Source organism: Schistocerca serialis, chromosome 9 (genome assembly GCF_023864345.2).
Source record: "Schistocerca serialis cubense isolate TAMUIC-IGC-003099 chromosome 9, iqSchSeri2.2, whole genome shotgun sequence".
Lineage (NCBI taxonomy): Eukaryota > Metazoa > Arthropoda > Insecta > Orthoptera > Acrididae > Schistocerca > Schistocerca serialis.
This window is the reverse complement of record NC_064646.1, coordinates 89802655-89827403: the sequence shown is the minus strand read 5'-3', so window position 1 is coordinate 89827403 and position 24749 is coordinate 89802655.

Sequence of the window (24749 nt, the reverse complement as noted above, 5' to 3'; positions counted from 1 at the left end):
CATTCGCATTGAAGATTGATGATGCTAGTTAGAGTTACTGATCTACACGTGGTTCCACTTTACTCATAAAGTAGTGACAAAGCAACTACCGGAATATATTCTGAACTTCACACTCGAATTAGACTGCGTTGCATATAAGATAACATTAGACATTTTAGAGCTAAACCTGAAATAAAAGTGATTAAATTTTCAGTTAGGCTGAACTTAAGAAATCCATTGTCCTACGGACTTAGCAGGCACGCGCTTAGCCGGATATCTTACCACTTCAGACGCTCGCCACGGACAGACTGACCTGGTCGCTTCCTGAGGGTGGGTCACAAATACAAACGGAAGTGGCCAGAGGGGCAGCTTCCTATACCAACATGACAAGGGACGGACAGGACCATACTAAGGATAGAAACCTCTTTGCTTTTAGAAAGCGTAGCTACCTGTTCCGACGTTGGTCCTACTGTTCTCTAGCAGACAGGCTTGTCTGCTACCCTCAAGCATGCAACTAGAAATACATTTGCTCAATCATCCTCTCACACAGAAGGAAAGGGGGATGACAGTATCTTATCATATACAGTTTATATAAAAGAAAGTTGATTTAGGTTCCATATGAGACTGTGTGACATGAATTACATATAAACTGTGTTTTAAAGTGTAGTAGTGTGACAGATCGTTCTTGTTTATGTGTAAAAGTAACACGTTCCACTACTCAGTCTCCTCCCAGATAGAAACGCCACAGTAAACTTAGAAGAGGAATTTATGCCGTAAATGACAACAGATTTAAGAACTTAACATGAAAGGAATCCCACAGAGACCTTTCAAGAACACTATGTGGATGTGTGTACGTTAAAGATTGTCCACAAATACGGAAAGTAGCTGCCCCCCCCCCCTCTTCGACGAATAATAAAGAGGAGGGAGTGGTGCCTACTGTACTGATTAGCGTCAGCCAGTGATATGACTTTCCGTAATGAATAGTTCATTGACTGGCACTGATACAGTGACAAGACTGCCCAGTGGGAATCGTCTGTAGGCTGCCACTGACATAGCATCAGCCAGTGACATGACTGGCCAGGAGGAATCGTCTGTTGGCTGGCACTGATATAGCATCAGCTAGTGAGTGATAAGATATAACTGTCCAGCAGGAATCGTCTGTTGGCTGGCTCTGATACAGGGTCAGCCACTGACAAGATACGACTTCCCACGAAGGCCTGTCTATTGGCTGGCACGATTAGAGTCAGCTACTGATATGTCTGACCAGCAGAAATCTTCTGATGGCTGGCACTGAAAGAGCGTCAGCCAGTGACAATCGTCTATTGGCTGGCACTGATATAACGTCAGCCATTGATAAGATATTGCCGTCCACGATTAGTCGTCTGTTGGCTGGCACTGATATAGTGTCGTGCTCTGGTAAAGCAAAAGCGATAGGAGATCTACCTCAAAACTGGCAAACTGGGAGTGGAGATGGCTTTTCCTTTCGGTAGAGTGATGAACGGGAGTTGGTGATGAATCTTTCGAGGGACTTTGTGTTGGGAATTCTTCTCAACATTTGATAAGTATTATTCTGCACTTGATCCGATCGTGTCATGACTTCATTCCACTACATTTTGTTCAGATAGCCATTCCGGTCTCGATTGGATTTTAGTTCCGGTTTGATTCATATTTTCAAGAGCATTCAACTTTTTTTCTCATGACGAACGTCATCCGATTCCTTGGGTGTCACCTCTGTTCTCCGATATAAAATCTTGGAGAGCCGAGCCTGCCACCGCCTGAGTGGTGTGTGCGCCGATCGTCCAGCGATCGCTAGTAAACCGCAGCCCTATTCTACTTAGTCTGCACAGTGCGATACAGTCCATGTAATGGCTTGCTTTCAGATATGAAGTGCATGACAACAGCCAGACACACCCTGCCCTGCCTCTTCGGGAGAACCGGCGGCTGATTCAAGACTCTGGTGGGATCTAACTGACATCCGTTAAGAGAATGCATTTGTGCCATGTGTGACCAGTCCTAGCAACCTGAGACCATATATATAATGTTCTTTATTTTTGCAATTGTTTTAATAACTGTTTTGATATTACTCTCTGTGTTCACCTATCAGACATACCGAAGTTTAGCATACATCCAGGTGAAAATGTGACTTTCAATTTGATTGATTATATTCAAGCCTTGCGCCCTATGTCCCACTGACCACATTTTAGCAGTCAATATGGGTTCTATATCACACTAATTGCCACATTTTTGATGCCCACTATGTGCATCTAACTACCCGTTGTCTATATCCTTTGATTCATAATCAAAAACGTCTTCGGTCCCGGGTTCGAACCCCGCCACTGCCTAAATTTTGATAAATAATCAGCATTGGCGGCCGAAGACTTCCGGCATAAGAAGTCAGCCTCATTTTGCCAGCGGCCTGGTCAAAGAGGGCGGAGCAGCGGATAGAGGTTCAGGGCACTCTCTTGTCCTAGGGGTGGGAAATTGTCCCTAAAGGCGGAAGAATCAGCAATGATCAACGACATGAGGATGCAGAAGGCAATGGAAACCACTGCATTAAAGACACGTAACGTGTATCCACAGGACGTGTGGCCTGTAATTGAAGAAGTGTCATGATGATCTCTTTATTGGCAAAAGTTTCCGGAATAGTCCCCCATTCGGATCTCCGGGAGGGGACTGCCAAGGGGGAGGTTACCATGAGAAAAAGATTGAATAAGCTACGAAAGGATTACGTTCTACGAGTCGGGACGTGGAATGTCAGAAGCTTGAAAGTGGTAGGGAAACTACAAAATCTGAAAAGGGAAATGCAAAGGCTCAATCTAGATACAGTGGGGGTCAGTGAAGTGAAGTGGAAGGAAGGCAAGGATTTCTGGTCAGATGCGTATCGGCTAATATCAACAGCAGCAGAAAATGGTATAACAAGTGTAGGATTCGTTATGAATAGGAAGGTAGGGCAGAGGGTGTGTTACTGTGAACAGTTCAGTGACCGGGTTGTTCTAATTAGAATCGACAACAGACCAGCACCGACATCGATAGTTCAGGTATACATGCCGACGTCGCAAGCTGAAGATGAACAGACAGAGAATGTGTATGAGGATATTTAAAGGGTAATGCAGTATGTAAAGGGGGACGAAAATCTAATAGTCATGGGCGACTGGAATGCAGTTGTAGGGGAAGGAGTAGAAGAAAAGGTTACAGGAGAATATGGGCTTGGGACAAGGAATGAAAGAGGACAAAGACTAATTGAGTTCTGTAACAAGATTCAGCTAGTAATAGCGAATACCCTGTTCAAGAATCACAAGAGGAGGAGGTATACTTGGAAAGGGCCGGGAGATACGGGAAGATTTCAATTAGATTACATCATGGTCAGACAGAGATTCCGAAATCAGATATCGGATTGTAAGGCGTACCCAGGAGCAGATATAGACTCAGATCACAATATAGTAGTGATGAAGAGTAGGCTGAAGTTCAAGACATTAGTCAGGAAGAATCAATACGCAAAGAAGTGGGATACGGAAGCACTAAGGAATGACGAGATACGTTTGAAGTTCTCTAACGCTATAGATACAGCAATAGGGAATAGCGCAGTAGGCAGTACAGTTGAAGAGGAATGGACGTCTCTAAAAAGGGCCATCACAGAAGTTGGGAAGGAAAACATAGGTACAAAGAAGGTAGCTGCGAAGAAACCATGGGTAACAGAAGAAATACTTCAGTTGATTGATGAAAGGAGCAAGTACAAACATGTTCCGGGAAAATCAGGAATACAGAAAGACGAGAGAGGCAATTCTGACGTCACGGCTAGTAATGGAAGCAAGGCTAAAGAAAAATCAAGACACTTTCATAAGATTTGTCGACCTGGAAAAAGCGTTCGACAATATAAAATGGTGCAAGTTGTTCGAGATTCTGAAAAAAGTAGGGGTAAGCTATAGGGAGAGACGGGTTATATACAATATGTACAACAACCAAGAGGGAATAACAAGGGTGGACGATCAAGAACGAAGTGCTCGTATTAAGAAGGGTGTAAGACAAGGCTGTAGCCTTTCGCCCCTACTCTTCAATCTGTACATCGAGGAAGCAATGATGGAAATAAAAGAAAGGTTCAGGAGTGGAATTAAAATACAAGGTGAAAGGATATCAATGATAAGATTCGCTGATGACATTGCTATCCTGAGTGAAAGTGAAGAAGAATTAAATGATCTGCTGAACGGAATGAACAGTCTAATGAGTACACAGTATGGTTTGAGAGTAAATCGGAGAAAGACGAAGGTAATGAGAAGTAGAAGGAATGAGAACAGCGAGAAACTTAACATCAGGATTGATGGTTACGAATTCTGCTATCTAGGCAGTAAAATAACCAATGACGGACGGAGCAAGGAGGACATCAAAAGCAGACTCGCTATGGCAAAAAAGGCATTTCTGGCCAAGAGAAGTCTACTAATATCAAATACCGGCCTTAATTTGAGGAAGAAATCTCTGAGGTTGTACGTCTGGAGTACAGCATTGTATGGTAGTGAAACATGGACTGTGGGAAAACCGGAACAGAAGAGAATCGAAGCATTTTAGATGTGGTGCTATAGACGAATGTTTAAAATTAGGTGGACTGATAAGGTAAGGAATGAGGAGGTTCTACGCAGAATCGGAGAGGAAAGGAATATGTGGAAAACACTGACAAGAAGAAGGGACAGGATGATAGGACCTGCTAAGACATGAGGGAATGACTTCCATGGTACTAGAGGGAGCTGTAGAGGGCAAAAACTGTAGAGGAAGACAGAGATTGAAATACGTCAAGCAAATAATTGAGGACGTAACTTGCAAGTGCTACTCTGAGATGAAGAGTTTATCACAGGAAAGGAATTAGTGGCGGGCCGCATCAGTAGACCAAACATTATGGCCACATATGACCACATATGTGATAGCGTGTTGGTCCATTTGTCCACTTTCGAAGCACAGTAAAGCAGCTATTCTGCTTGGCATGGATTCTACAAGTACTTCATAGGCTTACAGAAGTATGTGGCACCAGATGTCTAGTTACACGTCACTAAATTCCGGAAAATTGCGGGACGGTAGTTTGGCGCCCGATATTTGTTCCAATGGATACATATTAGGGGAATTTGCTGGCTAAGTCATTCGTGTGTGTTCACTATCACTCTCGTCAAAGAACTGCAGCACGATTTTGGCCTCGTGTCGGGGACAGTTACGATGCTGCAAGGGACCGTCGCCATCAGAGAAGACTTCAGCCATGAAGTGATGCAGGTGGTCCGCAATAATGTTCCCATAGTTCACTGCTGCCCTGATGCCTTCCATTACCACCACAGGTCCCATGGAAGTCCATCATAACGTACCCCATAGCATAATTCTGCTCGCACTGGCCTGCTTCTGTGACCAGTGCGCATTTCATTCCTTACTGCGTCGCGTGCCCTCAACACCACCAGGAGGCGTTCAACCTCGCGGTGGGCAGTGTTCGGAATGTTACGGCTCATGAATTTATATGAAGGTTGCAACAGTATAGAAAATGTGTTGCTGTCTGTGTACTACTAAATTTAACTAATATGTGTTATGGTTCCAGCTGTATGCCGATCTGTAATACTCGAAATTGAATTATATTAAAAGCAATATGAAGTACAATATTGGCAGACGTATTAAGACAAGATAATGTTTAATATTTAACTGCAGTAAAATGTTGATTGCCTGGTAAAATAACGCGTGCTACCGTCCTACTCACAAGAAAAGATTCCAGTCATCCACTGTCCAGTGCTACCGATGTTTAGGCCACATCAGGCGTCGCTTGCCACTGACTCTAGTAACGTGTAGAAATAACGAACTGTTCGACGGTTGTGCCACATTATTTTTCGCTCCTTGCACACAGTCATTTTGCTACTAAGACTATTTGTAACACTTTCGAACTCACAAGTGGTTCCTTACGCTAATTTCATGCTTCGTTTTAGAACGGCCCTCTGTCATGCTCGAAAGTCACTGTCCGTCACTACCTGTTTTTCATTTAGTCGTGATTGTTCCTGCACGTTTCAAAACACGGTCGCATCGCCATCGACTTGGGCAGTTTAGAAGGATTGAAACGGATCTGTTGCGCGGGTGGCATCGAATGGCTAGTCACCGTTTGAAGTCACTGAGCTGTCCTCACCAAACCACCTGCCGTTACTGCTTGACTTCTGACAAGATGATACTCCCCGCCTCAGTCCATATCTGCCGATCTCCCTCTTGCGACATTTTTGGTGGACAGTTCCTTATCACATAGAGGTGCCCGGATGCTTTTGATCAGATGGTGTAGTTATCTTCTGGTCGTTGGTTGTCCAGGTCTCCAGGTCGACTCATACGTCTTTTGACTGGGGTGTCTCTTCATTTTTCAAATAACAAACAGAAACTTGGCGTAATGTTTGTTTGTTATTGTTTAGTACAAAAGCATTAATATGAGTGAAATGAACTGAAATGTCTCATTGCGTCAGCATTGCCACTATCACATGAGGCAAAAGCAATAAGCGCCGGTATCTGTCTAGGCTCGCTACGTCGTCGATATCGTGTAGACACTATCCCCAGTAATGCTTCTTTTATTTTGGTGGCTTGTGACGTCCCACCCATGACGTCAATCAAGCCTTATGTCTGAATTCCGATGCGCCTAACGGTACGAATTACTTTTTATTGTAGATCTCCGGAATCAGAGCACAGCGGAGGTCAGCAGCTTATCGGTTGTACACAGTTTGTTTACATCGTTTAGTTTATTGTTATTCATAGTTCTGAGCAGAAATGAGCAGTACCTGATTATTTAGCTGTTTCTAGTAGTGATACAGTCGCTAGTAAGTCCCTAGTGCCGCTTTATTTACTCGATTGCATGACTTTTACGAATATCAAATATTCAGTAGACCTCCAGTCTCAGATCCTCAAAGTTTAATCTCGCATTTTGTAAGTGTATATTTAATTAGTCAGTAAAGCAGTAGCTACTCAGATTTTTGTTTTGAGTCTAGTGATCGTTGTAATCAGCGTAGTTAGCTGCTCCGTTCGGTGCCGGCTATCGCCCGTGACACATCTCCATGGCATCAAGTTATTCACTTAGCTTTTCCTGTGTTTTCTAAATAGTATATGAAGGGCTTATTTCAATAGAGGTACGAGTCAATTTTGGTTCATTTTGAGACACAGAGTCCTAAAGTTAAATGAGCGCTGAAAAATCTACAGTTGAGATACCAGAAATATTCAAGCACATGGATTCTTGCTAGAGATGATCCTTTTTTTCTGTTTGTTTGCATCATTAATTTCAGAAGCATTATAGTAGGAAAATTGGAGGTAATGGACCTGTACCACTATTGAAATATGCCCTTCATGTATTTGTATAATTGCTTCGGTGTTTTCGGTATTTAAGAAGTTTAGTCTCGGCCTCTTTTGTCTGCAGTAAGTGTAAATCAAGGGTCTGTAGCTCAGCTGTCTGTTCTTCTGACAAGGGAACCTCCCCATCGCACCCCCCTCAGATTTAGTTATGAGTTGGCACAGTGGATAGGCCTTGAAAAACTGAACACTGATCGATCGAGAAAACAGGAAGAAGTTGTGTGGAACTATGAAAAAATAAGCAAAATATACAAACTGAGTAGTCCATGTGCAAGATATACAATATCAAGGACAATATGAGCGCAGAATCGCCGTGGTCCCGTGGTTCAAGTCTTACCACGAGTGAAAAATTTAACTTTTTGTTTTCAGTTTATGTGACAGACTCTTATGTTTTCATCACTTTTTTGGGAGTGATTATCACATCCACAAGAAAACCTAAATCGGGCAAGGTAGAAGAATCATTTTACCCATTCGCCAAGTGTACTAGTTAGGTGGGTCGACAACATATTCCTGTCATGTGACGCACATGCTGTCACCAGTGTCGTATAGAATATATCAGACGTGTTTTCCTGTGGAGGAATCGGTTGACCTATGACCTTGCGATCAAATGTTTTCGCTTCCCATTGGAGAAGCACGTCCTTTCGTCAACTAATCGCACGGTTTCGCGGTGCGGTCGCAAAATACAGACACTAAACTTATTACAGTGAACAGAGACGTCAGTGGACGAACGGACAGATCACAACTTTGTGAAAATAAAGAAAGTAAAATTTTCAGTCGAGGGAAGATTTGAAACAAAGACATCTCGTTCCGCAGCTGCTAACGCTAACCACGGGACCACGGCGCTCCGGAGCTCACGCTCTCCTTAATATTGCTTATCTTAAGCATGAACTACTCAGTATGTATATTTTGTTTATTTTTTCATAGTTCCACAGAACTTCTTCCTGTTTTCTCGATTGATCTGTGTTCAGTTTTTCAAGGCCTATCCACTGTGCCAACTTATAACTAAATCTGAGGGGGGTGCGATGGGGATGTTCCCTTGTGAGCAGCCAGCTACATAGTTCACTGAGGCATCGGTGTCCCTTGGTTACACTTCAAGAGGGTAACAAGTTGCTTATGTAGGTTTCTGTCAGCTTTTGCTGTCTGCTCTTCAGTTAGTCTTAGTAGGATAGTTAGGTTGTTTGCCTGCTGTGTGCGGACGTAGGAGGAGCTGGACACACTTTGCAAATAGTTGGATATTGTTTTTGCTGTGATCAGTCACTTTCGGGCTGCTACTTCGCGGTGTGGTGGTGGCGCAGAATATGGCGCGTCGGTTGGAATACCTCAGATGTCGCTTGTATTGGACACGGTCTCTGCTTCCGTGCACCTCTTAGTGCACCCGACGCGGTGGAGCTCACTACAGGGTGAGAGGCGGGTGGTAACGCGTTCGCGTTGCTGGAGACAAAAGGCCAATCTGGAGGCTGGCCGTATGGCCTCTCCTATTCACCCTGCGAGTAAACAGGTGTCCGTTCCTTCAACAGCGTCCGAGCAGGAACGTATGGGTTGCTTATTGGAAGCTCCAATGTTAACGCACTATGAAGATCCTTAGGCAGACAGAGTTCAGGGCTGGAAAGAAAGCTTATGGATACTCTGCATGTTTGCCAGGGGGGCTTCCTCCGAGACGTGGAGGCGGCCTTGCCAGAGGCTATCGAGCACACAAGAGTGCAGTTATCTGCAAGCCGTGTCTCATGGCGACACCAACTACGCCCGTCTCATGTGTTCTGAGGCCATCCTCAGTTCTTATAGGCGCCTGCCGGAGGTGGTGAAGACTGCTGGCCTCGCACGAGGGGTGCGAGCAGAGTTTGCAGTCTGCAGCATCGTTTCCCAGAGTTGATCGGGGTCCTTCTGATTGGAGCCAAGTGGTGGGTCTCAAGCGAAGGCTCCCTCGTCTCTGTGGCGATCTTGGCTGCAGATTTCAGGACCTACGTCATCGGGCGGGATTTGTAGGACTCCCATTGAAAAGTCAAGGTTGCGTTACGCAAAGCAAGCAGGTGTTCGGTTAGCACAGTACTTGTGCAGTGAACTTGGATATTCTTTAGGTTAGTGGCAGTTTGAGATACTCTCACAAACATTCGCCAGTCGATCCGCATATAGGAGAATTAGACCACGTTCAGAATAGAGCTACTTCGGCGGTATAAATTTTATCAGTAAGTTGTCGAGGTACTCGTAACAAAGTTCCTGATTTTAATTCCCTCAGGAAAGTTCTCAACCTCAAATTATTCTTGGAAGATGAACACTGGACAATAGGAAACTATCGATGGATACCAACACAGCAGAAGAAAACCGGTTCCCACGACGCAACTGGCAAAACGATTTGAAGGAGCCAAGTGAAGCAAAGACTATGAACGCTGCTTAAATCCAAGACAGAAAAGCATGGCTTTTTCTGGTTATAAGCGGCTCGACACGGATTCCTCTCCTGGGGAAAGCTCTTCATCTCAGAGTAGCACTTGCAACCTACGTCCTCCATTATTACCTATATGTATTTCAATCTCTGTCTTCCCCTACAGTTTTTACGCTCTACAGCTTCTAAAGGAACCAAGAAAACAATTTTTTTCCGCCTCTTCCTCTCCTCACTGATTCTTCGTAGAAACCTCCACTTTTCTTATTTTATGTATTTCTTCTCTTATTTTATCAGTCTTTTCATAAAACCACAAGAAAACGTTTTGATTGACTTCTTACCCAGCCTTCTCACAGTGCACGACTAACTTCTACACGACACTGCGCTAAAACGTACATTCTCTGAAATTTCGTTCTCACATGAAGACCGATTTTTGTTACTGCTAGACTTTTGTCGGTCGGGGATGCCCGCTTTACCGGTGCTATCCTGCTTTTTTATGTTATCCGTGCTTGGACCGTAGTGTGTAAGTTTACTTCCGAGGTAGCAGAATTCCATAACTTCCTCTGCTACAAGATCCCCAGTTTTGACGTTGGCTTTAGTCGCTGTTCTCATAATTGCCATTTCTTATTACTTTTGTCTTTTTCCAGTTTACCTTCAACTCACATTCTGTACTTACTACATTATTCATTACGTTGAACAACTCCTGTAATTATTCTTGAGTTTCACTGAGGATGGCAAAGTCATCAGTGAAACTTATCACCACGAATTTTAATGCCGTTCTCTAACACTTCTTTTGTTTGCGTCTTTCCTTCTTCCAAACATATATGTAGAGGCAGAGGGGATGATTGCACCCTTCTCTTACATCCATTCAAAACGCTTCGTTCTTGGCTTCCTATTCTTTTTTTTCTCTTGTCCATATCGTACATTATCAGTATTTCTCTATAGCTTTCACTTATTTTTTTGAGAATTTCATTAATGCCCTAAAGCCACAAACAGATCCTCAGTTTCCATTACCATTCTTCTATATTCTTTTCTTGTCAGCAAAATATGTGTTAATGAGCTGATTAGCTGACTGTTCATTAATTTTGGCCTGTGATATCAAACCTTTTAGGTACTGCATGCTCACTCTTCTTCTCATCAAATCTAAATGCGACTTTTTTTATTATTTTTCAGAATAGGAGAGACGGTGGAGGGGGGGGGGGGGGGGGAATTCTAAGCTACTTAAATTGTAGCGTTGCTGCATAAGTTCGTAGCGTTTTTCCATAAGTTCAATAAACACAACAGATATACATAACAGGTACCTTGGTCACCAATAGCATATTCTCCTTCACTACTTATAACAATCTGCCAACGTATGTGTTACTTTTCGTTTACGCCAATGTAGAAATCACTTGCTTTTGAAGCGAAGAACTCGTAGAGTCATGTTCAGAGCCCATTTTCATCCGGAAAAGAAGTACCTCGAAGACTGCTCGATAGAGATCAGAAAAGGCGAAAATCTGACGGCGCAAGATTGGATGAAATAGATTGCTGAGGAATGACTTTCTAACTCAGCTGCTGTTCAGTGTTTTCCGTCAGTCTAGCAGAATGCGGGCGGGCGTTATTGTGGAGTAGCAACTCTTCATACAGTCTGTAAGTAGCCTGTTTGTATGTTGGCAGCGCTATAGACTGTGTTAATATTGCTGACAGCGCTCCGCACCACCGGCAAGAGATTCTGCCGTTGGATGGAGTAGCAGCGAGTGGAAAGACAGGTGTATGGACATCATATTCTTAGTGGAGACTGTGTGTTGGTAGGATATGCTTTGTAAAGTGAGATGAAATAATGTGTTCATAAGAAAATACGCAAGAATTGTATGATGAAAGGTATTTGGTTGATAATGTTTGGACAGTGGAATTATTGACAACTATATAATTTTGGGAACTGGATGTCACATGAATACAGTAAAATTTGAAACGTCCGCTTTTGAAAAATTATACAGTACTGTGCTTAACCTGACACACAATATTTTTAGCGCAATGCAATCTGACTTTCAAAAATCCCTACAAAAAAAATGTCCCTGACTAACATTAACCTATGCATTTCACAAATCGCTTACCTCACAAAAATCTTGGTTACTCGAACTACTGCAATACAGTGAGCGCCACTACTGCCAGCTAAATAAAAGATTCAAGCTACGGAAGGCACTAACTACTGATAGGCATAGTTAGCAAATGAAAGATTTTAATAGAGAACAAACAATGTATTTACCTTAATAGTCATAATATATATAGCAGTTCATGACTGATTACAAAACTCCGCCATCTCTCTCCCCACATCCACCACTGCTGACGGCTCACCTCCAACTGCGCAACGCTACGCGCTGTTCACATCCAGCTGCCGCAGCCCAACACTACAATGGCAGACAACAATGCAAACTAGACACAGACTGCACACAGCACAGCCAGTGATTTTTATACAGAGGTGGCGTTACCAATAAAAAAACCTAAACAGCCTACTTACATAGCCCCCATGCTCCCCAAAAAAAATTTTACAAATTGTTTTGGGCAGTGGCCAATAATGATTTGATAAAATTTTTCATTATTACAATAACAAAGATATCAAATGCACACACTTATTGATGCATTGATGGTCAGAAGCTAAAATTTTCTCACAGTCTATAAAGACAGTCCTGATTCATCACAGTAAAATTGCCGTTTCTTTTCTCAAAGTCTGAGCAGTAAAAGACAATGCACACGGAAGTAGGGGATTTCCATGCAGTCTTGAAGAAGTAGTGTTGTCCTTCCAACGGAAAGACAGTGCTGACTCTTGACATGCTGACAGGTAATGCGCCACAACAGAGCAAACCCACAGCAGAGTCAGTCGAAGTTTTGAAGAATATTGGTAGGTAGGTCATCACAGAGTAGACCCACTGTAGTCCTGGTAGAGATTACAGTATTGGTGGGCCACCAGGGGTGCAGACCCACTGCAGTCCTTGTAGAATTAATGGTATTGCTGGGCCATCAAAGATGCAGACCCACTGTAGTCCATGTAGAGACGGCCAGCAGCCACTTGTTGCGACTGTGCAGGTGCACAATCACCATCGAAGAGTCTTGCGGACAATATAGCAAGTTCATAACCAACACTTGTGCACTCACGAAGTTTTTGGAATTGTCCTTAGAACCAGCAATGCTGTTATCCAGTCCCTTGCTGAATTATTAACACACGTGCAAACACTAACAGTCCCTACTTCTCACATATTGTCCTTATACTATGACCAACAGAAACATGTGCAGTGAAATGTAACTTACAAGTTAATAAGATGATGAACTGGTGTCAACTACAATTTTATAATATAAGAATACAATAACAAAGGTACAAAATACATCATTAAAGAACATAACAATACAGATAACATTTGTAGTAATAGGGGCTTTACAAAAGAATAGAAATAAACATATACATCAGTGTTACAGGAATTATGACATTAGTAAATACATAAAAGATCAGAATAACTTTTGAAACATCAACTTTGCACATGAACATTAAAACAAAACAGAATAAGTAATGTCTAAGCATATTTACAAAGAAAATATCATATTATAAACGTAAATTATATTTGAGGATAACAGTATTCCTCATCATAGTGAATGTAGCTTAGTACTAGAACAGAAAAAAATTCTATGAAACAGTACACAGAGACAGGAAGAAAAGAAATACACAAGGGTACACAAACACATAGCATAATAATACAAAAGGAGAGGACAGGGTTTGTTTTACTGCAGTATTTTGCAAACAAAACTTTCTTTACTTCTTGGAAATCTCCCTTCATTCATCATTATTCCCAAAAAGTCCTATCTATACCTGCTTTCTGTATTCTATTCATATTTCTTTCAAAATAATTATTTCTCAGTGCACAATACTCATTTTTGCCAAATCTGTTTCTTATATCTTCACAGTGCGTTTCTTCCAATTCATCGCAACTCATTCTCTTATATAGTCTACCCCTTCTTAAGCTAACTTAAATCTACTGAGCTCAGATGCTAAACTAAGGGACGAGGCAATGCAGCAGCACAAAACAATTAACACAAACAGCAATGACAAAAAAATACAAAAGGCAAAGCAAGCAGCATAAATTACAACTAATATAAGGCACCGTGCAGCAAACAAGAAAAATAAATCAGTAGTAAAACTGGCTTAACAGAGTAATACAAAGTAAAATTCAGTAACACTATGCCTGGCAAACAGCTGCAGTAAATGTTATAATGTATACCTAAGAATGACAAAGCTCAAGCAAAAAAAAATAGTACACTAAAGACAACAATGCAGATAAAGGAAACGTATAATCGCATCTTAATGTCTATGTAATTAAAGTGGTGCACCACAACTATTTCTACAAAAGAAATTACCAAGTACTTCAAAAGAAAATGATATATGCAGTTACTGTTATTAGCCCCTTCTTATTGTTCTTTCCATTCCAAGTGCTCCTTTTTCGAAGAATGTGGGTCATAAAATAATTATTTAATAGATATGTTGACAGAAAGTGTTCACATTAGCAAATGCATTTAATTTTATTTTATGAAACCAATGCTGCCAGACAGCTGGAAACCAGATGTTGTTGTTGTTGTGGTCTTCAGTCCTGAGACTGGTTTGATGCAGCTCTCCATGCTACTCTATCCTGTGCAAGCTTTTTCATCTCCCAGTACCTACTGCAACCTACATCCTTCTGAATCTGCTTAGTGTATTCATCTCGTGGTCTCCCTCTACGATTTTTACCCTCCACGCTGCCCTCCAATACTAAATTGGTGATCCCTTGATGCCTCAGAACATGCCCTACCAACCGATCCCTTCTTCTGGTCAAGTTGTGCCACAAACTTCTCTTCTCCCCAATCCTATTCAATACTTCCTCATTAGTTACATGATCTATCCATCTAATCTTCAGCATTCTTCTGTAGCACCACATTTCGAAAGCTTCTATTCTCTTCTTGTCTAAACTATTTATCGTCCATGTTTCACTTCCATACATGGCTACACTCCATACGAATACTTTCAGAAATGACTTCCTGACACTTAAATCAATACTGGATGTTAACAAATTTCTCTTCTTCAGAAACGATTTCCTTGCCATTGCCAGTCTACATTTTATATCCTCTCTACTTCGACCATCATCAGTTATTTTGCTCCCCAAATAGCAAAACTCCTTTACTACTTTAAGTGCCTCATTTCCTAATCTAATTCCCTCAGCATCACCCGACTTAATTAGACTACATTCCATTATCCTTGTTTTGCTTTTGTTGATGTTCATCTTATATCCTCCTTTCAAGACACTGTCCATTCCGTTCAACTGCTCTTCCAAGTCCTTTGCTGTCTCTGACAGAATTACAATGTCATCGGCGAACCTGAAAGTTTTTATTTCTTCTCCATGAATTTTAATACCTACTCCGAATTTTTCTTTTGTTTCCTTTACTGCTTGCTCAATATACAGATTGAACAACATCGGGGAGAGGCTACAACCCTGTCTTACTCCCTTCCCAACCACTGCTTCCCTTTCATGTCCCTCGACTCTTATAACTGCCATCTGGTTTCTGTACAAATTGTAAATAGCCTTTCGCTCCCTGTATTTTACCCCTGCCACCTTTAGAATTTGAAAGAGTGTATTCCAGTCAACATTGTCAAAAGCTTTCTCTAAGTCTACAAATGCTAGAAACGTAGGTTTGCCTTTCCTTAATCTTTCTTCTAAGATAAGTCGTAAGGTCAGTATTGCCTCATGTGTTCCAGTGTTTCTACGGAATCCAAACTGATCTTCCCCGAGGTTGGCTTCTACTAGTTTTTCCATTCGTCTGTAAAGAATTCGTGTTAGTATTTTGCCGCTGTGACTTATTAAGCTGATAGTTCGGTAATTTTCACATCTGTCAACACCTGCTTTCTTTGGGATTGGAATTATTATATTCTTCTTGAAGTCTGAGGGTATTTCGCCTGTTTCATACATCTTGCTCACCAGATGGTAGAGTTTTGTCAGGACTGGCTCTCCCACGGCCGTCAGTAGTTCGAATGGAATATTGTCTACTCCGGGGGCCTTGTTTCGACTCAGGTCTTTCAGTGCTCTGTCAAACTCTTCACGCAGTATCGTATCTCCCATTTCATCTTCATCTACATCCTCTTCCATTTCCATAATATTGTCCTCAAGTACATCGCCCTTGTATAGACCCTCTATATACTCCTTCCACCTTTCTGCTTTCCCTTCTTTGCTTAGCACTGGGTTTCCATCTGAGCTCTTGATATTCATACAAGTCGTTCTCTTATCTCCAAAGGTCTCTTTAATTTTCCTGTTGGCGGTATCTATCTTACCCCTAGTGAGATAGGCCTCTACATCCTTACATTTGTCCTCTAGCCATCCCTGCTTAGCCATTTTGCACTTCCTGTCGATCTCATTTTTGAGACGTTTGTATTCCTTTTTGCCTGTTTCACTTACTGCATTTTTATATTTTCTCCTTTCATCAATTAAATTCAATATTTCTTCTGTTACCCAAGGATTTCTACTAGCCCTCGTCTTTTTACCTACTTGATCCTCTGCTGCCTTCACTACTTCATCCCTCAAAGCTACCCATTCTTCTCCTACTGTATTTATTTCCCCCATTCCTGTCAATTGCTCCCTTATGCTCTCCCTGAATCTCTGTACAACCTCTGGTTCTTTTAGTTTATCCAGGTCCCATCTCCATAAATTCCCACCTTTTTGCAGTTTCTTCAGTTTTAATCTACAGGTCATAACCAATAGATTGTGGTCAGAGTCCCTGGAAATGTCTTACAATTTAAAACCTGGTTCCTAAATCTCTGTCTTACCATTATATAATCTATCTGATACCTTTTAGTATCTCCAGGGTTCTTCCATGTATACAACCTTCTTTCATGATTCTTAAACCAAGTGTTTGTTATGATTATGTTGTGCTCTGTGCAAAATTCTACCAGGCGGCTTCCTCTTTCATTTCTGTCCCCCAATCCATATTCACCTACTATGTTTCCTTCTCTCCCTTTTCCTACACTCGAATTCCAGTCACCCATGACTATTAAATTTTCGTCTCCCTTCACAATCTGAATAATTTCTTTTATTTCATCATACATTTCTTCAATTTCTTCGTCATCTGCAGAGCTAGTTGGCATATAAACTTGTACTACTGTAGTAGGTGTGGGCTTCGTATCTATCTTGGCCACAATAATGCGTTCACTATGCTGTTTGTAGTAGCTTACCTCCATTCCTATTTTCCTATTCATTATTAAACCTACTCCTGCATTCCCCCTATTTGATTTTGTGTTTATAACCCTGTAGTCACCTGACCAGAAGTCTTGTTCCTCCTGCCACCGAACTTCACTAATTCCCACAATATCTAACTTCAACCTATCCATTTCCCTTTTTAAATTTTCTAACCTACCTGCCCGATTAAGGGATCTGACATTCCACGCTCCGATCCGTAGAACACCAGTTTTCTTTCTCCTGATAACGACATCCTCTTGAGTAGTCCCCGCCCGGAGATCCGAATGGGGGACTATTTTACCTCCGGAATATTTTACCCAAGAGGACGCCATCATCATGTAATCATACAGTAAAGCTGCATGCTCTCGGGAAAAATTACGGCTGTAGTTTCCTCTTGCTTTCAGCCGTTCGCAGTACCAGCACAGCAAGGCCGTTTTGGTTATTGTTACAAGGCCAGATCAGTCAATCATCCAGACTGTTGCCCTTGCAACTACTGAAAAGGCTGCTGCCCCTCTTCAGGAACCACATGTTTGTCTGGCCTCTCAACAGATACCCCTCCGTTGTGGTTGCACCTACGGTACGGCTATCTGTATCGCTGAGGCACGCAAGCCTCCCCAGCAACGGCAAGGTCCATGGTTCATGGGGGGGGGGGAAACCAGATATCAAATGAAATAAGCAACTATGTACAAAGTAAAGCATAAGAACATCATTCAGTAGTCATGAGGCATTTCATAAATTAGTAGAAAAATCTCTGAACTAGAGAGACAGTAGTCATAATCAGGTGTATAGACATAAAAATATTTCTCGTCATTTCATTAGGCATTTCAGTAAATATCATAAATTAAGAGCTCCACAGTGTAATCATATGTTTTCAAGTTCAACCATGTCGTTTTTGCGAAGCTTTCTACAAAGGAACGTCAATAGCGAGGATAATGGCCTCCCTTTTTTTTTCTCCACCTGTACCTCTGAAAGGGGCACACGCTAATGGCTTTTTTCCAGGCGACTGTCACCCAGCTGGATGCCCACGACGCATGACGTGCAGGTGGTCACTTAACTTTCTTACCGAAATATTTACGACATCAGTTTCTGCTACAGTGACAGTCTCATATAAAAATATTTCACAGGTCAAGAATTTGCGTTACAAATCTGTAGAAACTAAATCCTGTAAATATAACAGAGTCCAAAAAATTTTCAGTGGCATTGTAATACATTCACGCATTTACATACATTTCATAACTCTTAAAGTACGATTCTTGGTTTCCAACAACCTTTTTCACAAACCAGAGTCCCTAGCCACTACTCATTATTCCTTACCTTATTCGTCGACACTTCTTCAATATTTCATGATAACAGATACATAGCACACTCAAATACCTCATATAGAATCAGCTTATTGATCATAAACATACCTCAACAACATAATACACATCGTCGTCATAATAATAACATCATAACAGATCAATCACATCTCAAAATCGTCGTAGCTTTCTGAATATTTTAAATCTACAAAAAATTCTCTGCTCGTTTCAGAAGAGTCATCTACCTCAAATGTACTTTAAAAATCGTGATCCCATACCAAATATATCATTCAAAGTTCTCATAATATCACAATGGGTATGAAAAAATATGAACAGTTCACAAAGTACAGACAAAATACAATTTTGTAAGTGTGAAGTTATACAATGGTGTAATTACGTAAACATCTGTCACTGCCGTAGTAAAAAGGCTTGTCTCTCTCACTTAAATGATCAGATAGCTGTGTAATTATGTGTCAGAGAAATATGGTACCGACGTGTAAAGTTGTGTAAGCTAATACCGTATTAGCTAGGGCTCCTTTTGCTTGCCAGACACATGATACACAAAGTAAGCGTGTACTCCCCTGAGGATTAATGTAATTATACCCTCAGGTGTTACAGATTACAGCAATGGAATGAAATATATCACGGAAAACCCTTGTATCATTGTACTTCAAATATCTTTAAAAAATAAATGTTTTAAGTAAAAAATTAATCACTCAAATATGTGTACTGTGGCGCTAAACTGTGCGTCTTGTTGTAAGATAATCTCTGTGGAAGTGTCGTAGTTATCGTCCTCCGAAAGCTAAGTTCTGCAGAAGTCAATTGTACTTACCTCATCATAAACGAAAGTGAAAATCTTTGTGTATAGATATCGCAGTTATTACGTACCTGACCGTGATCAAGAAAGTACTATAATGTAACGTATTGTTGTGCTACAGAAAAGGCTGTCTCATTGTAGCTATACCACAAAAGTTACTACTAAAACATGTTTTACTTTCCAGAATAATACAGAAAAACTGTGCAGATATAAAACAGATACACCGCAGAAGTAACATTGTAAATTGTCACTCATTAGTAGCATCGTGATAAAATCGTGTAGCTGCCACATAAACGAACCACTGTGTCATCTGGTATCTCACAGAAAGTACTTTAAATCCAGAATGTATTTTCAAGTAAACCAAAATGTTGCATTAAAATTCATTAGCAGTACTGGTAAATGCTCTGAGAATGTGAGCCTTATAATCGTTACGTAATCGTGCAACTAACAAGCAAGAATGTACACACACAATAACACTTTGTTGTCTGTTCGCAATAACAATGCATTCGTAATTTCTGTTTAAATAAGTTCTCTTGGTTCTTGACTGGATATTTAACTTCAAACATTGTTGCATATTAACAGATTATAAGTCTGACAAAGCCTACTAGCAATGTAAAGTGAAAAGCTATAGGGCAAAGACAAAGTTAAAAAGCAGATTATCTTTCAATAAACGATTTTACATTTGAAATGTGGTGCAATCCTTTACCCTTTCTAGTAGGCAGAGTTTCAACTTCAAAGTAATTATCATGTTGTGTACGTCGGTAAAGAATGCTGGAATTTTTCTCAAGGTTAGCGTCTATGTTAATTTTCTCTGAGCCAGCCGGCGCACGCGGCTGCCTGCTGTGCAAGTCATTGACTGTCTCTTTGTTGGCGCGCGCCGTTATTGGGATTAGGAGACCAAACTTCTACAAATTCACCTCCTCGAGAGGGCCCTGCTCTGTTTGAATCCCGCCAGTTCTGATGCAATTCAGGTCCGTCGTTACGATCATATCGTCTGTCGTCATGTCGGTAGATGCCATAGTTTCTTTCTTGTCGGTCACGTGGTGGAGAATTTCTCCCTGAATTGTAACCGCGCGCTGGACCGTTACGTCTAAAGTTATTCTGTCTCCCTTGATAATAATTATTTTGGTTCCCAAATTGTCTGTTTCTCTGAATGTCTCTGTGATAGTCACTACCGTGGAGAGGTGATCTTTCCCTGTAATTATTACTACTCTGCCAACGGTTGTCATACGGGTGGTGTCTGTTTTGGTCACGATATGTGTTGTGAGAATAGCCTTGTCGTGTCCAGTTCTTATTTCTGTCATCGCGGAATTGTGACGGATGTGACCTGTAATTATTGTGCTCCTGTTTTCGCATTCCGCGGATGTCAGTGTCAATTTCCAGTTCTTGTAAGAGTCCCTGAAAAGCTTCAATGTCGTCTTTGCAACGTCCTGCCAAAATAATGTGCCGTAAATGTTCAGGTAATTTGATTAAGCAAATGCGGATGAGTTCTGAGGGGCTGTATGGGTTTGAAAGATACTGATTCTAATGCAACATGTCTTCAAAATATTTCACAAGACTGGAAAATTCAGATTGTTCGAAATGTTTCATAATTATGATGCCATGTTTTACTCGGTCTTGTGTGGCTTGAGAGCAATACGCTGAGAGGAAGGCATGATAAAATTCTCCTTCACTGTGACCGATCGCATTCTTACAGCTGGTTCATTCTCTAAACAGCCACACATAAATTCTAATCTGTGCTCTAATGACCAGTTGGGAGGAAAACAATGAGAGAATTGATGGAGCCACGCTTGTGGATGAATGTCGTTGCCAGAATTCTTAAATGTTTTAAATTTACGTGTAGTAATGAACAGCTTATAGTCAAAATCATCTTGTTGGCGAGTCGCATAGCGGTCACTGTTACGTCGTTTCGGCGGTTCCATTTCAAAATTCGGTGCACCTTGCCAATTTCTGTCATAATTTCCGAAATGCGCTGTGTTGTTATTTTGTGGCTGTTCCATATTTCTGTCTCCCCCGTCCCGTATTGGGGCGAGAGTGTCCTCTGAAATACGTAATTCTTGTATTACCTGTGTCAGCTGATCTTGTACTTCCCGGATTTCTCTTTGGTGTTGCGTATTAATTTGATTCAGATTATGTTTCAGTTTCCTAATTTGTTCACACTCTTCTGTCTCATTAAAGACTACCGGCTTTGTGTGATTCAGATTATCATCTACCTTCGTAGATAAATTATTTAGCTGATTCGAAAGTTCAACTACTTTCTCTGATAATGAACTAATTTCCTCCATGTGTCTTTCTGAACCAATTTTCAGAGTATCTACTGTGTCCTTTAAGTTTTCTTGAGTTTTTGCAAGTTGTGTAACCGAATCGGTAGATGCAACTGAGTCAATTTTAGCTTGCAGGGTCTCATGATTTTGATGAACAATAGTTTGCAGTTCTTTTATGGCTGCTTCGTGATTCTGTAATGCATTTTCATGCCGCAAAAAAATCGGTTGGAAATGCTCACAAATTTGTGTTTTTACGTCATTACAGACTTTTTGACATTTCGATTCGATGTTATGTAACTCAGTAGTTAAATCTTCACGTGTTTGTTCAAGCGTGGTGTCTAACTTTTGAAGATCTTGTTCCATTGCGTCTAACTTTTGAAGCTTTTGCTGTGTTTGTCTCTGATTTTTTTCCATTGTGTCTAACTGTTGCTGTGTTTGTCTCTGATTTTGTTCCATTGTGTCTAACTTTTGAAGATTTTGTTCCATTGTGTCTAACTTTTGAAGCTTTTGTCCCATTTGTTGCATTAATTGTAATAACAATGCACTGGTGTCTGAAACATGTTCCTCAGTGCTATTCGGCAATGCACTTGAACCGGCAATATTCGCAGTTTGAAAAGCAGAAAATGTGTCTTGACTTATTTGAGAAAATGGTGAAGACGCAAAACCTGAATCTACAGTATTTGCAAGATTGTGTCCTGTCATTTCAGATTCCTGAGGCAAGCTGTTGCCGACCGATTGATCGATAATGCTTCCCTGTTCACTACCTGTTTCACTGTCTACACCATTATTTGACGTCCGCTCCATTTCCCTATGTACAATTACCAAATTACTACTTTGAACATTAGTTAATTCATTACTCGGTGGCGCTAACACACTGCTTTCGTCTTCACTGTCATTTCTCAGTTTACTTTGGAGCCTAGTATTACGTTTTTCACACGCCATTATTGTCACAATATTTCACACGATAACACAGAAAAACACAATATGAAGAGCAACAATAAGAGAACACATTAACATAGCACTGAAAATAATATCTCGTTAATTGCAAGCGCAGCTGCGAAATACTTGGTGCAAATCTACATGCATGCCACAACTGTTTTACTGTACAACAATGAAAGACTGCAACTACAAAGGAGATTCTCTCTACAATTACGCACTAGCAATAAACAATTGCTACACTAATTACACAAACTACAAGAAAAAAATCTGAAGATTCCACTGAGGTATCCTCGGTTAAGGGTCGACATATGAAACGTCCCCTTTTGAAAAATTATACAGGACTGTGCTTAACCTGACACACAATATTTTTAGCGCAACGCAATCTGACTTTCAAAAATCCCTACAAAAAAAATGCCCCTGACTAACATTAACCTATGCATTTCACAAATCGCTTACCTCACAAAAATCTTGGTTACTCGAACTACTGCAATACAGCGAGCGCCACTACTGCCAGCTAAATAAAAGATTCAAACTACGGAAGGCACTAACTACTGATAGGCATAGTCAGCAAATGAAAGATTTTAATAGAGAACAAACAATGTATTTACCTTAATAGTCATAATATATATAGCAGTTCATGACAAATTACAAAACTCCGCCATCTCTCTCCCCACATCCACCACTGCTGGCGGCTCACCTCCAACTGCGCAACGCTACGCGCTGTTCACATCCAGCTGCCGCTGCCCAACACTACAATGGCAGGCAACAATGCAAACTAGACACAGACTGCACACAGCACAGCCAGTGATTTTTATACAGAGGTGGCGTTACCAATAAAAAAACCTAAACAGCCTACTTACAAATTTCCTAAATACATTGTTTGCTCTTCAACAAAATGTTTCTTTCGCTAACCATATGGCTCTTAGTAGTTAGAGTCTACAGTAGTTAGATTCTTTTTATTTAGCTGGCTGTAGATGCTACTTGCTGTAATTGCTGTAGTTAGTGTTATGAAGATTTTCTGTAAGGTAAGTGACTTACGAAAAAGAATGAGGGTGGCACTGTTGGAATTTGTGATTGAAATAAGTTTAGGCAATTAATAGAGTTGGAGGTAGTTTCATATTTCTTTAATTTCATATTTTTTTGGTTTATATTATTATTAAGATTTCTTGCAATTCAGGGCCATTCTTTTGTGTCAATTATTGGAAATCATACTCTCGATATATAGCAGTTAGATTGCGTAGGGTCTGTATATTGTGGGTAATAAATGAATGGGTTAAGTCTGAGCTATCTTTGTCAGGGAAAAATCTGTAGGTCAGTGTTTGATAAAAATAATTCAAGAGGTAGTTTCAAGTCTCTCCGGTTGTTGTTCTTGGAGTGCATCTGCCAGACGTCTTGGTTTTTGACAGTAAATGTCAATAGTGAAGGTTACACCTCGGGGAGGCAGATCACAGCACACAACACCGTCGCTATCCCACCAGATTCATAACAGTATTTTTTGTGGATGTGCGCAGGCCTTTGTACTGGGAGTTGCTGCTTTGTTTGGGCTCTTTTCCTTATGTTTGCCCAAAGGCACCGTATCTCGTCTCCAGTAACGATACAGATAGAAACAGCCGGTGTTGTTAGCGGGCCAGTTGATGACGAGCAAGCAGAGACGCACATATAGCTACTCGCTCATTTTTGTGATTTTGGCTTAGAGAATGATGAACCCATACACCTGATGCTTTTAACATTCACAACTGCATGAAAATGTCGCACGATGGGGGAATGATGACCGTTTATAGCATTTGCCACTACTCGACTACACTCACGTGGATCATTATCATCTTCATCATAACCCGAAGGTCTTCCTCAACTGAAAAGTCAGTAACGTCAAATGACCCTCCTTAAAACGAGAAAATCATTTCCTTGCCGTGCTCTGTCAACCGGCATTACCTCAACACACGGCTAGAGTGTTTCTTACAATGAAATAAACACCCTTAGCTGCTTACAGGCGTTGACATACGTCAACGAGGACGGATGAAAATGTGTGCCCCGATCGGGACTCGAACTCGGGATCTCCTGCTTACATGTTAGACGTTCTATCAATCTTTTTTTTCGTTTTGTTCGTTATTGATCGTTGTCTTTAGTCGTTGCGGACGTCGTCAGACATCCTGTAAAAGTTCGGTGGTTGATCGTTCCACTCAGTTTTTTTTTATTACAGAGGCCAACCGGCTCTCTGACCGAACACGCTGAGCTACCGTGCCAGCGATCCATCTGAGCCACCGATGGCACAGAGGATAGCATGATTGCAGGGATTTATCTCTGGCACGACTCCCGCGAAAGACACATTCTCAACGTATTGTCCCGCAGTACATTCGTAGTGCCCCCGCTCAATATACTCATTACTCGCGGCGCGTTGCCGATTCCCGTAAGAGTTAGGGCACTGTTTGTGCATTCGCACAGAAGAAGAAGATGGTCAAGTGACCGGTGAGCCTTAACTATATATATATATATATATATATATACAAAGATGGTATCTGTTCTTTC